General features: G+C 39.0%; 1 long non-coding RNA gene across 1 annotated transcript; it reads right to left on the bottom strand.

Annotated features, from left to right (window-relative positions):
- Positions 1-7,981: 7,981 nt before the first annotated feature.
- Positions 7,982-14,325, bottom strand: LOC118730535. The gene is made up of 4 exons (XR_004991505.1): positions 14,157-14,325; positions 13,546-13,549; positions 12,784-12,794; positions 7,982-7,992 (listed from the first exon to the last, which is right to left on the bottom strand). It is a non-coding gene; the product is annotated as an uncharacterized LOC118730535 (long non-coding RNA).
- Positions 14,326-14,706: the final 381 nt, after the last annotated feature.

Raw genomic sequence — 14,706 nt, 5'->3', positions numbered from 1 at the left:
GATCCATCTTAAAGGACCCATAATCCTGTAATGGTATTGCCTAACAAATATAATATGACATGATGGACTCATGCTCTGTCACCAAATGATGGAGCTAACTTGAAGGAATCTTCTGGCTAAGAGCCAAAAAATAAGAGTGAACTAGTTTGAAGTAGAAAGTATATGAAAGAATATTACTGGCAGATTTGCTTATGCAAAAACTAAAGTGGGAAAGAAGGTCTATGTGCCCGAAGTAAGGGAGAGAGTAGTGTGAGCTGAGGCTGTAAGATGGAGCCAAATTTACTGTGGAAGCCCTTGTGCACCAGATTAAAGATGAGGGTTTATCTTTTAAAAGCCATTGAAGGATTTTAAGGAGGGAGGTGATAAAGTTTCATATGTTATGTAAATCCAGTGCCATAGTCCGACAGCCTTGAAGATCCGCAGTAATCTAGATTTTAAGTATTGTGCACTGCTGTCCTTTACATGTCTGTTCAGAATATCCATGTTTACTTTGAGATTTGAGTTAGTGTTTCATTTGCATCTTTTCGCTTTTACTCAGCTATATCTAAGGAGCAATTTTAAAATTGTGACTTTTTTTGTAAATCATTTTAATGTTTGTTAATTGCTTGCAATTCAGTCATTAAATATTAGTTGAGCATTTGTTTGGTATTAAAATCTAGAACTACAGACAAGAGAAATGCATTTCCCTATCCTTGAGATGTTTTAGTTTCCCAGGGGAATAGACATGGAAACAGACATTTAAAATGCAGTGTAGTAAATACTTAATAGAGATAGGAGCTGGGCCAGGAAGTGGTTGGGAACTGAGGGAAAATGGCTTTTGAGGAAGAGGAAATGTGGAAAGGCAGATTTGCAAAAAGGCTTGTTATAATCTGATCAATGAACGGCCTTTGTGTGGTGTGCTGAGATTTGGGGCTTTTTCTTGAAGGAAATAGGATAATGAAGGTCTTTCCACAAACACTTGACTTTAAAATTTGTCCTGGTGGCAGCATGAGTATACACTGGAATCAGGAGAAAGTAGGAGCCAGGATGCCATTTAGAGCAGTGGTCGTCAAGCTTTCAGACCTCACAGTCGACCAGAGGTTGCAGTAGTCCAACAGAACGTTGCAATAGTGCAAGCCAGAGATGATAAAAGTGTACATTAATGTAGCAGAGCATATTGAAAGATTTTGAGAAGCAGTGAAAAGTAGGGATGAACTTGAGAAATAAGAGAATTCAAGAGTAAGCCAGAAGAAGGGGAGCCTGCCATGGAGACAGAAAATAAATGGTCAGAGGGGCAGAATGAAAACCAAATCCAAGTGCTCTGTTAGAATCCAAAGGGGAAGAAAGTATTCAGAGGTTGAGAAGTAGTTCAAAAGAGAGGTTAGAAAGTAGTTTTAAAGTAATTTCAAGTCCTGGCCAGTGTCTTTCAGTGGTTAGAGCTTCCAACTGCACACCAAAATGTCACTGGTTTGATTCCTAGTCAAAGGCACACACCTGGGTTGCAGGTGCAGTCCTGCCTGATCCAGGTGCGTGTGGGAAGTAACCAATCAATGTGTCTCTTACATTGATGTTTCTCTCTCTATAACTCCCTTCCCCTCCTTTCCACCCTCTAAAAAAGCAATGGAAAAAATATCCTTAGGTTAGGTTTAACAAAAATAAGTAAAGTAGATTCAAAATGATCTTGAAGTTTTGAAAATAAGCATTTGGTAGCCACTGTGAAGACAGTTTTAGTAGCACAGCAAGGAGGAAAATCACTTTATTTTGAGCAGTGTACATCCATATACGGTATATTTATTTATTTAAAAGGTGTTGTTACAATATTAAGTAAAACAAGGCAGTGTTGAATATTATGACAATTTAAAAATTAGAATTCATACCAGAATAGTTCATGTTTGCTTAAGCTGTATCTGTTCTATACTTTGGAGAATATTAATAACAATACCTCTATATTTCAAGTCCTGTTCTTAGTTCTTTAGATACATTGATACATTGTCCCAGTAAATTCACAAGTATATATGACTATGAAGTATATGTGACTATTATCCATCCACATTTTATTTAAGAAACAGGCTTGTGTGCATTGTAAGGGAGCAAGTACCCTATTTAAAAAAAACAACAAAAAAACCCACAAAAAACTTTTTATTGTCTTCCTTGATTTTACTCTTATGCCTGTGGTACAGATATCCCGAATGCAGGTAGTTGAACACAGAAGAAATGCCCATCTAGGTGCACGCTGGTAATGAAACATGGATGAGAAGCAGTTGAATGACCACAGCCAATTTGATCATCAGGAGATGTAAAAGCATTCTGAGCCTAACAATTCTCCAGAAGTTGCCCAGCCAGTGTGGTTCAGTGGTTGAGCATTAATCTATGAATCAGGAAGTAATGGTACAATTCCTCATCAGGGCATATGCCTCAGTTGTGGACTTGATCTTCAGTGTGGGGCATGCAGGAGGCAGCCGATCAATGATTTTCATCATCGATGTTTCTGTCTCTCCCTTTCTGAAGTTAATAAAAAAAAGTTTTTAAAAAGGTATCCATAAGTGGAGAAAGGGTGGTGTAAAGCAGAGGCATGCACTTCCAAGAGGAGGTGTTTGAGTGATAATAAGCAGTAGCTGTGGGTGGCAAGAGGCTTGCTGACTTTTTCTTGCCCTGTGAGTCAGGGCAAGTGGGAGAAAGAGTCGATACCAGTACACAGCTTTAAGGAGAGCTAATTTAGTTAGGGCTAAGATGTGGCAACGTAGTAAACACTGGAACGGCTCATAGCAATATATTAGGGAAACTAATTGCTTGTTTCCAAGGATATAGTGGCAGGGATTTGTGAAGGGAAAACAAGTGAGCAGCAGGTTCAGGGGCTGAGCAGATACTATAGCAGAGGAGTACATGGGTAGAGAAATGTGGGAAAGAATGGATAATTATGCATAAGAGACAAGACCTACTAATATGGTTGAGAAATAGACTGAAGATAAATATGGGCAATCCAAGGTAACTTATTTATAGAAGTTTCAGAGCTTCTACAATGCCCTGACTGGAAATTAAACCATGACTTCCTGGCTCATAGGTTGAAGCTCAGCCACGCCTGGGTCTGGATCCCAACCCTAAAGCTTAGCACTTAAGCCAAGGGCCTAATACCTTGTTTGGTTCCAACGATCCCTTTCCTCCATGGTTAGACTTAAAAACACACACACACTCACACACACACACACACACACACACACACACCCAACAAACACACACCCAAATAAATAAAATAAAATAAAATAAAATAAAATAAAATAAAATAAAATAAAATAAAATAAAATAAAATAAAATAAACAACTTGGCATCCCAGCACAATCTACAATTCTGATATCCGCTAACATCAAGAGCGACAGGTGTATGGGCAGGTGTATGGACAGGTGTGTGTGTGTGTGTGTGTGTGTGTGTGTGTGTGTGTGATGTGCTCAGCCTACCCTTCCCTCTGCCAGCTACAAATTCTTGCCAGGCCTGCTTAGTCTCTTTCTTCCCAGTCTGAGGACAGTTCTCAGCCAGATGGATTCTTTTAAAAAATATATCTTTATTGATTTCAGAGAGGAAAGGAAAGAGTGAGAGAGGGAGAGAGAGACAGAGAGAGAGAGAGATCAATGATGAGAATCATTAATCGGCTGCCTCCTGCATGCCCCCTACTAAAGTTGGATCCAGCAACCTGGACATGTGCCCTTAAACAGAATCAAACCCAGGACCTTTTAGTCTGCACACCAATGCTCTATCCACTGAGCCAAACCAGCTAGGGCCAGATGGATTCTTTTGAACTTAGAAAACAGAATTGGAGAGGAACTGTTGACAAGGGTTGGTGGCGATGGTCTTTCTTCCCAGTTTAGGGCAGGAGAAGCATGACAGCTCCATTGTCTGAGAGTCATGGGAGGTAAAAATGAAGTAATTAGTATAAAAAGTTTGTAAAACGTATTCTCCCCAAGACCTAATAATTTGAATGTTGTATGGCAGTATAGGTTTCAGAAATTGTGTTCACCTGCAAGGTTGAGGAAAAGAGATTATGTGAGGGGGTGGTACAAGTCTTAACTAGTAAGAAAGTTACTATGCTTCAAAAAATAATCTATATATTATGAATACAATACATCCAACTGACATATATATGTATGTATGCATACATACATACACACACACACACACACACATATATGATTTATTTCATAGAGACAGTGAGAGTCAGAGAGAGATAGAAACATCAATGGTGAGAGAGAATCATTGATTGGCTGTCTCCTCCACGCCCCCTACTTCGGATTGAACCTGCAACACCAGCATGTGCCCTTGACTGGAATCAAACGTGGGCCCCTTCAGTTTGCAGGCTGACGCTCTATCCACTGAGCCAAACAAGCTAGGGCCACTCTTCTTTAAATGATCTAAATTCTTGTAATGCTGGAAAAGTTTCAATGTGCTTGATTTAAGATAAATTACATTTACACATCTTTCTTTGCAAATCCCTTCATAAGTGTTAAGGGATGGAGAAATACTTTACACCAAGTTTATTTGACAGACCCTTTCTTTAACCCTAAGAGATGAGTGTTTCATATTTCTTTTGAAATTCTTTGCTGACTGTGCTTTCAGATGGAGCTGCTTTTAGAAGAGTGTTCTCTGATAATGAAAAGCTGGGTTTGCAGAGTAACTTCTGGAGTGGACTCTTGACCAGGTGTTTTGTTTTACTATTACATCTGCATTGCATCACTCACAGCAGAGGTTAGCATTCGTTTCCTATGCTTTCATCTCCCTACTTCAGCTCTTTTTTTAAAAAGTGGCTTATCTTTTTCAGCATAGAGTCTTTACCCATTTGCTTATGGAAGATACAGTTTGTAGATTATATGCAATGGATTTTAAATTATAATCCTGTTTCTTTTGCCATATCTTTCATTTGCCAGCCCATATGTAGGAACATAGAATCATTTTAATGTTAGCTAAAGAAAAATTTAATTCAGAAGGCATGCCAAAAACATTTATAATATGCATGAATGTCTGATGTTTTCCATTCCCTTCTTTTCAGATACTTTTGTCAATATTCCCCTCCACTGGCTTGATGAATAAATGAGAGAGGGAATTTCTGTGTTTTTGAAAATTCAAAAATTTATTCCCAGAAGATAAATACTTGAGGAGAGAAAATTTGCCTGTATTCCAAACACACTCAAAAGCAGTTTATATTAATTTTATTCAGAATCAGAAAGCTGGTTTGGAATCTAAAAGTTGAAAAAAACATCCTAAGTAATCTGATTGTGCAGTTTGCTTTATTGACTTGTTTTTTCTTCTTTTGGCCCCTTGAGTGTTCTAACACCACTTCTTCAAAATAGACTTGCCAAGGCCAAAAACCAGTTTTTGCGCATGGGCCAGGAAGTTTCAATTGCATTGTATGTGTGCACACACACATGGTATTTTGTTGAAGAGCCACACTCAAGGGGCCAAAAAGCCAAATTAGAAAACACCAAAAAGCAGAAAGAAGGGACTAGAATGCAGAGATCAGCATTGTGAATGTGTCAGCTCAGATATTCTATATGTGACAGAATATATCAATTAAAAAAATAAAGATTGACTCCCGTTTTTAAGTGAACTGGGAGGGTTTCTCCTGGCTTTTTTTTCATGACCATGATATTATTTAATAAAATATATCATTCTGAAGCCTTAGAAAACAGCTTTTACTTCTTCAAGAATGGTGAATTACACGTAGGCTATTTACTCAACATTTTTTTATTCTGTCAACATGGTTGAATGCCAAATGACTGTTTTGAATAATTTTCAAAGGTATGTATTTTTGTTATTTTGCCAGGAAAGTCATAACTCTTAAAATGCCCCATAACCCTAACCATACAATTAGATTTATGGACAGATACCATGTTCCATTTTTTGTTGTTTTCACACTGTTTCAGTATCTGGGATTGATGCCAAAGACTATTCAGCCTTGTTCTATTAGTTAAATTAGAAGGGGGAAAATGCCTTGGTTATTTGTCATTCTAGTTAGATGTCTTTTACATGATTGGGAAAGAAAAGTGTTATTTCTAATACATCTCAGTTAAATGATCACCTGAGAAATCTGTATCGTTTAATGAAACTAATGAACTGATATCTGAGCCACAAGAAGAGTGCCTTGCCTTATTCCAAATCATCTTCCATATTGCTGCCAAATATGTTTTGTCCCTTAAAATCCAAACCTCATACTTCCCTTCTTAAACCCTTTAATGTCTCCTTGTTGCCTGCCCTACAGGATAAATTCCAGATTTTTTCAAATGGCAAACAGGCCTTCTATGATCTGAATGCCAACCTCATTCTTAATTCCTTTACTCTAGTCATATTATATTAGTTATTTTGAATTCTTCAAAAATGTCATTGGTTTTATGCCCTTATACTTTTATTCTTATTTATCCCCCTTTCTGGAATGTTCTATTGTACCATCTCAGGTCAAGTGTCACTTCCTCTATGAAACCTTGCTTGTCCCCCTTCCAGGGAGAATAGACCTTTGTGCCCATTGCATGTGTATATACACTGAGTGGCCAGATTATTATGACCACCTGACATTTTAGGCAAATTACCTGTACGCTGCATCGTATGGGATATGGAAGCCGAAGGCCTGTTTGAACACCTTTGCTGTTTGCAATTACCAAGATAAAACATCTCCAATTCGCACAGGTAACAAGGATTGGATAGTTGAGCATTGGAAAAAAGTCATGCGGTCTGATGAATCACATTTCCAGTTGCATCATGCAGATGGCAGAATGAGAATTTTGTGGAAACAGCATGAAAGCATGCACTCCACATGCATGAGTACAACCCTTCAAGCTGGTGGGGGCAGTGTTATGGTTTGGGGCGTGTTTTCCTGGTATGATTTGGGCCCTTTAATTCGTATGGAGCAATGTCTGAATAGCACAACATACATAAGTATTGTTGCTGATCAAGTTCATCCTATAATTTTGATGGCGTATCCCAATGGAGATGGCTTCTTTCAAGACAACGCGCCATGCCATCGTGCTCATATTGTGCAGGAGTGGTTTCAAAAACATGAGGGAGACTTTACCTTGCTTAGGTGGCCCCCACAATCACCAGATCTCAATCCAATTGAGCATTTGTGGGACGAAGTTAAAAGAGCCATCAAGCAGCTGGTTCTACAACCATTAAATCTCACAGAACTGGACAGTGGTGTTCATCAGGCATGGTGTCAGATTCCACACATCACCTTTGAACATCTCGTGGAGTCAATGCCAAGAAGAATTGCCACAGCACTGAAAGCAAAAGGTGGCCCAACGAAGTACTGAAGGGGTGGTCATAGTAATGTGGCCACTTTGTGTGTGTGTGTGTGTGTGTGTGTGTGTGTGTGTATACATACACACAACCCTCAAAAGATGTCCTACTGCCAGTTTATAAGGAACAGTTCTAAACTGGCAGTCAGACATCCCTCTTGCAAACCAGGACTGCTGGTTCCTAACGGCTCACCTGCCTGCCTGCCTGCTTGCCCCTAACCACTCTGCCGCTGGCCTGCTTGCCCCTACCTCCCCTCCCCACTGGCCTGCTTGCCCCCAACTGCCCCCCTTGCTGGCCTGCCCACTCCAAACTACCCCCCCACTGTCCTGATAACCCCCAACTGACCCCCACTGATGGTCTGCTCACCCGCAACTGGCTCCCCTTCTGGTCTGCTCACTCCCAACTGCCCTCCCTACTCTGGCTTGATCACACCCAACAGCATCCCCCCATCGGCCTGATCACCCACAACTTCCCTCCCCTTTTGGCCGCTAACCACCTCTACCTCTGCCCCGCCACCATGGCTTTGTCCAGAAGAACGTCCAGAAGGTCTCCTGGAAGGTCTCTCAGTCTAATTAGCATATTTCCCTTTTATTAGTATAGATAGAGGCTTGGTGCATGGGTGAGGGCTGGCTAGTTTGCCCTGAAGGGTGTCCCAGATCAGGGTGGGGGTTCCCTTGGGGTATGGGGCAGCCTGGGCAAAGGGCCTGTGGTAATTTGCAGGCTGGTCATGGTTGCCTCCTGCATGAGCCCTGACATGGGCCCACAGTGCAGCAGCCCCTATAGCCACCGCTGGTTTGGCCATGCCTCGCTCCCTGGGCCATAGCAGCAGCAGCAGCCCTGCCTCCCTCTCCACCCTTGAAGCAGCCACAGCCACTGCTGATCAGGCTCTCCCCTAGCGCAGGCTCAGAGAGGCCCCTGCCGCCCCATGCCCAATGTTGCAGGTACAACCTCCTCCTGTCCAGTTGACCCATTATAGCATCCTGGCCTAATTTGTATATTACCTTTATTTATATAATTACACTAATAAAAGAGAAACATAAAAATTAACCATCCCTCCGCTACACCCACCAGCCAATCAGGAGCAAGTATACAAATTACCGTATTTTCCAACATATAAGACAACCCCCTAATTTTTACATTTTAAAACATAGGTTTAGGCCTATATTCGCTGTATAAGACTACCCCCCACTTCCGAGGCAACACCAGTTCTTTTTTTAATAGACCGCCTCTCTGACTCTGGCCAATCTGAGCAGGCTTTTTACTGGAACACAGTGTAGCTTCGGGTACAGAACATGTATAATTTGCATGCATAAAAAGCCTACTGGGGATGTGCCTGCAACCAAGGCACATGCCCTTGACCGGAATCGAATCTGGGACCTTTCAGTTTGCAGGCTGATGCTCTATCCATTGAGCCAAACTGGTTTTGACAGTCCACTAAGAATTTTTAAAAATATATTTAGGTGTTCCTATATTAGGTACATACATGTTTACAAGAGTTCGTTTTCTTGTTGGGTCAATCTCTTTAATATTATGTGGTGACCTTCTTGTCTCTTTTTGTGGCCTTTGTTTTGAAATCTGTTTTGTCAGATATGACTATTGCTACCCCAGCTTTTTTATTTCATTTTAATTTGACTTGAATGTATTTTTTCCCATCCCTTTACTTTTGTTCTGTGTGTGTCTTTTGTTCTGAGGTGAATCTCTTACATTTATGGGTCATGATTTCTTATCCATTCAGCTACCCTATATATTTTGATTAGAGCATTTAATCCATATACATTTATAGTTATTATTGATAGTTATTTATTGTCATATTTTTTCCAGAACTAAAGAAGAAAAGTGAAATATATGGATTAAAATGTCAGATATTGATGTTCTCTGCTGTTTCATTACTGTTGATAGTAGTAATAATTATAAATCTCAGATTTATCAGGCAGAATGTCATGCAATTTGTCAAATCCAGTATAGCTAAAATTAGGTTTGTTGCTTACATAATCAACTTGTTGGCACAATTCTGCTATTGCATAAATCCTCAACTATAAGCTACAATATACATTTTAATTTGCTTACCAACAGATTCAACAAAGAAATGTATTCAGTCATGTTGTAGTTACACTGATTATTGCCATCCAATTTTCCATAAGACTGTTTTTTTTCAAGTTTTAATTCAAATTAAAGTCTGACTGTACCAAAATTTTCTCTAATAATCTTGATATCTATTATTCTGTGTAGTATACATAATCATAATTATTGAGAAAGTGCAATATTTCAGGTGAATAATTTTCCCTAAATTGTATCTAATGCTGTACTTTTCGAAATCATTGTAATAAACCTTTGAAAACATATTAAAACTTTCTCTTAAATTAGAATGTAAGCAACCAAAAACTCAAGAGTCAGTAGTAATTTTACATATTACTTTTATAATGAGAAAATATAAATATAAGTAAATGGACTACTTAAGATTTTTTTAAAAATAATTTAGAGATCAATATGGAATTATTATAAATTCAGCTCAATTGCATGTCATAGAATGTTAAACCTGAGAAAGACTACCCTTAAATCTAGGGGTGTCGAACTCAATCAGAGAAGGGGCCAAAATCTAAAATCCAGCCTAAATCGTGGGCCTAATGGTTTACTGAACAGTCATAAACTGTCATTGTGATGGAAACGCAGCGGAGTGCAGTGATGACAGCATGGTGCGGGCCACATTGCAAGGCCTGGCGGGACGGATTTGGCCCGCGGGCCTTGTGTTTGACACATGTGCTTAAATCACTGATTTTCAAAACAGGAAACAAGCCGAGCCCTAAATTAACTGACTCAATGAATCTTGCAATGTCAGATACAAAACCGAAATAAGAACCTGGATCTACTCATGACCAAGCATTCATTTGACCTTTAACATTTCTTGCAATGCTGGTTTGGTGATAATTTACTAATCTTTAGGATTTCTGTTTGTTTATTTATTTTTTCCTGTAAAGCTCTTTATTTTGCCTTCAATATTAAGTGTTGGCCTTGATAGATAGAATAATCTTGGATTTAGATCCTTGCTTTTCATTACTTTGAACATTTTATGCCAATCCTTTCTGGCCCAAAGTATTTCTGTTGAGAAATTAACTAACAGTATAATAGGAATTCCCTTGTAGGTAACTTTCTGTCTCTTTCTTGATGCCTTTATGATTCTTGCTTTATGTTTAATATTTGTCATTTTAATTATGATGTGTCTTAAATGAGTCTTTTTGGGTTCATCTTGATTGGGACTCTGTGTTTCCTGAACTACTTCTGGTTAGGGAAGTTTTCTGTCATTTATTTAAATAGGTTCTCTATTTCTTGTTCTCTTCTTTCTCCATTTGGTACTCATATGATATGGATGTTGTTACACTTCATATTGTCCCAAAGTTCCTTTAAATGAGCCTCCTGCTTTGTAATTCTTTTTTCTTTTTGCTGCTCTATTTGGGTGTGTTTTTTTCTATCTTGTCTTCCAAATCACTGATTTGATTCTCTGCTTCATTCAATCTAATTTCTTCCAGTATATTCTTGATGTCAGATATGGTATCCTTCATTTCTTTTTCATGGTTTCTGTTCCTTTTGTATGTTGTAGTTCTACCAAGTTCCTTGTCACTTTTACTAAGTTTCTTTTGCAAACTTATAACCACTACTTTGAACTCTGTATCTAATAAATTGCTTGCCTCCATTTAATTTCTCTTTTATTTTCCCCCTGGAGATTCCTCCTTTTCTTTCACTTGGTGATTGTTTCTTTGTCTCCCCATTTTAGCTATCTCCTGATGTTTGTTTCTGTGTATCAGATAGAACTGTTATTCCTCCTAGTCTTCGTGGGGTGGCCTTATGCAGTAAGTGTCTTGTGGGACCCAGTGGTGCAGTTGCTTAGCTCTCTTAAATTGGCTCTCTACAAATATTCCTTGTGAGGGTTATTTGAACTCTCCTGCTGTAATTGGGTCTTGATTGTTGTTTTCTTGTTCCTGGGTGGAAGCTCGCCTCAGGCTGGCTGGGTGTGAAGCTCAACCCCAACCTTGTTGTTCAGGCTATTGTGCAGGTCCTAGCAGAACAAAACAAAACAAGAAACAATACAAAAACATACAAAAGACCCCAACAACAACAAAAACACCCCAAAAATAATAAAAGTAAAAAATAAATATGAGAAAAAGGGGAAGGGAAGAATTGAGAATATGAAAATAAAGAAGGGAGAGAAAAAAAGAATAAAGAATAGGAAAAGGGAAATGGTATACAAAAGAGGAAGGGGAAAATGATTAAAATGGAAAAAAAAAAAAAAAAAAGAGAGAAAGAAGCAGAAAGAAATTAAGGGGGAAAGTGTGTGCTCCCAGGCTCAAATTCCTGTGTGCTGTGGCCCATGCGAGGGCGGGTCTATCCGTTACTATGGCACTGCCCTCGAGCCTGTGGGGAAATAAAAGAAATTAAATGGGGCTCTGTGACTCACAGAAATCTGCAGCCAGGATGTCTGGAATCTTGATGTCTGTGGATCTGCAGCTGTGGTCACAGGTCTCTGTCCCCAGTGGCTGCAGAGTCCTGGTTTGCATCTCCAGGATCCTAGTCTCAAGCAGCTCTGTTTCTCAAGATGATCTGGTCTCTGTGCCTGCACTGCCGCCCCAGAGTATCCATGGTGGGAGTGGGGCTGCACCATCTAAGACTGCCCGGTTTGGCAGCCCTTTGGAAGACCTCAGAATTTAACTGTCCCTAGCTCATATACACACACACACCACATGTCTCTATTGCTCCCTCACTCTCTCATACTTTTCCCCTCCCTACCTTCTTGCCGGTCGCCATCTTAAGCTAAGACCCCAGTCCAACATATTTATTTTAATTCATATGGAATTTATTTGTTAATATGGATTAAGATAATCTAATTATATTTTCCTCTAGGTGGCTATAGTAAAATTCCATTTGTACTAAGATATATTTTGAGACTCTATGATAATGATCTAATTATTTTTTCAAATAACAGAACTACCTAATGTTGTGCAAATATGTGCCAAATACTGTCCTAAGCACTTTACATATTTTAGCCCATTTAATTAATCTTGGCAGCAACATTGTAGGTCAATTCTATTTTTTCACATGAGCATTAAAATGCTTTTATCAAATTAAAAAGAAACAATTGAAATTATGTTTGGAATTACCCTAAATTTGTACATTGATTTTGGTAGAATAGACATGTTTTATATCTTTCAATAACAATTTATAATTTCATATGTCTTAAACTTGTCTTATCAAAGTTAACCTTAAGTACTCTGTATACTATACTCTTAGTATACTTTTATCAGTAGTCCAACTGGAATATATGTTTTTCCATTTAGTCTGCCTTTTCCTATAAGCATTTTTCCTGATTCATTAAGTCTGGTATATGCATATCAGTCAGCCTAGAATAAGTTATGTTGCAGCAGCAACCTGAAATTCTCAGTGATTTATAATTTACTGCTCATGCTACATGTCCATCACAAGCTGGCAGTAGCTCTGCATCACATCTTCACTCTGGGACCCAGGCTAACAGAGTCACACTGCAATGCAGCCTTGTAATAGAGGGAAAGGAAACAAGCTAGAGCATCTTGTGGTTTGTACAGCTTCTACAAAGCAATGCCCCACAGTACCTCCCACCTCACTTTATAAGCCAAAGCAAGAGATGTGCCCATATCTGACAGTGAAGTCTCAGGGATGCATGTCTGATATGGGAATTTTGGACTGAAACGCTCAGTGTTCCCTGAGCAAGATGGTTTTCCCTGGGCTCTTTGCTCGTTGGAGTCAAAGAATGAAACCACGGACCGAAGATGGTGTAGCAAATGTGGAAATTTATTGAAGAACAAGTACAGACTCCCACAAAGGGAAATAATCCCACAGCACAGACTCTCACGTGGGGAGAAGGAAAGCGTCCCGCTGAGTCCCTTTTTTCTATGGTTTATAAAGATTGCAGGTCTTTGTGCCTTGATATCCCCTCTGATTGGTCACCAGCCCTTTCTGATTTGGTCACTATTGCAAATTCCCGAGCAATTCCTGAGCCAAAGGTCTAACTAATCTCACATAGGACATGTGAGGCTCTCCTCCCCTCCCTACTTATTGTTTCTCTATTCTCTCTGGGCTTTCTTCCTCCTTCCCTTTATTCTGTAAGTGTGTATCTTTTGCTACTCCTAGCTCCCTTGTCTTACGGAAGTGTAATTTCTGCTGCTTTCTGTTCACTTGACTTATGGAAATGTACCCTTTTGCAACTCTGTAGCTCTGTGTTTTTCTCCCCCCATGAACCCCTTAATCTTTTAAAATTTCCTAAACCTGCCTGTTTCACAAAAAATAAAATTAAAAAAATCTTATTTTACCCCAAAAACCCTCCTTTCATATCCTCCTACAGGAAAGATTATTCATGTCACCAGGCCACACCTGGCATCAATGAGCTGGAGATGAGTAATATTCCAAGAAGGACAGAAAATATTTTATCAGTAATACGATTTTCACAGAGCTTTTTTTTAAGTTGGCAAGTTTGAGAAATCCTAGTAAATGATGCGTGTATGATACACATTTATCACTGTTTAACAATATCCTGTTCCTCTTTACTTCTAAGTACAGTGGAACCTCAGTTTTCAAACTAATTAGTTCCAGAAGGCTGTTTGAGAAGCAATTTGTTAGAAGACAGAATCATTTTTTTCCTACTAGATATAATGTAAATTGAATTAATTCATTCTAAACCCCAAATGATTCCCTGTTTTAACTTTTCTTGTATGTAATACATGTTAATCTATAAACAAGCACTTCTTCTCTTACATTTATCAAACCACCTCCTACTAGCCTTCAATCACTTTTAGTGCTTGTTCCAGAGGTGTCTTCCAGGTCAGCATGCAGGATCTTTGCTTTCTCACACATCACTGCCTTCAAAATGCTGTCACCACTAACTGCTTTTTGTTTATCCAAATCAAAAACAGTTTTCTGCCTCTTCAATTGCCTGTGGTCACTGTTTTCTTTCACACCTTAGCAACATTAGCACTCTTGATGGCCTCTTTATGTTTTAAAATTGTGCTAATTGTCCATTTCACCAGTAACAAAGGCGGGGAAAAGAGCCCACAAAAAATATTCACAGCATAATTTCCTGAGATGTTAACAGTGTGAGGTTTAGGGGTAAATTGATTTGGATTCTCTCCTTTGTTTGTGGTCAGAGAGAAGCCTTTTGCCATGCTGATGTATCAGCATGAAAAGGTTGTCAAGTTAAGAACTGAAATTCAATAACTGAGACATTTTTTCTGTAGAACAATTTAATGGAGAACCAACTTGTTCAAGATGGGAGATATTAGAGAACCAAGGTTTTACCATAACAAGAGATGATACTTTCTTGTGCCTTAAAATTAGACATTGCTATGTGACTAATTCTGGCCAATTTCATGTACTGGGCCTCTAGTTAAATAAATAATGCTGATAATGCATATTCCCCTGTCTTTTTTTAAA

This window comes from Pipistrellus kuhlii, unplaced genomic scaffold (assembly GCF_014108245.1).
Source record: "Pipistrellus kuhlii isolate mPipKuh1 unplaced genomic scaffold, mPipKuh1.p scaffold_m20_p_3, whole genome shotgun sequence".
NCBI lineage: Eukaryota > Metazoa > Chordata > Mammalia > Chiroptera > Vespertilionidae > Pipistrellus > Pipistrellus kuhlii.
Note: the sequence above shows the minus strand (reverse complement) of the source record. Positions and strands in the feature narration are given on the sequence as shown.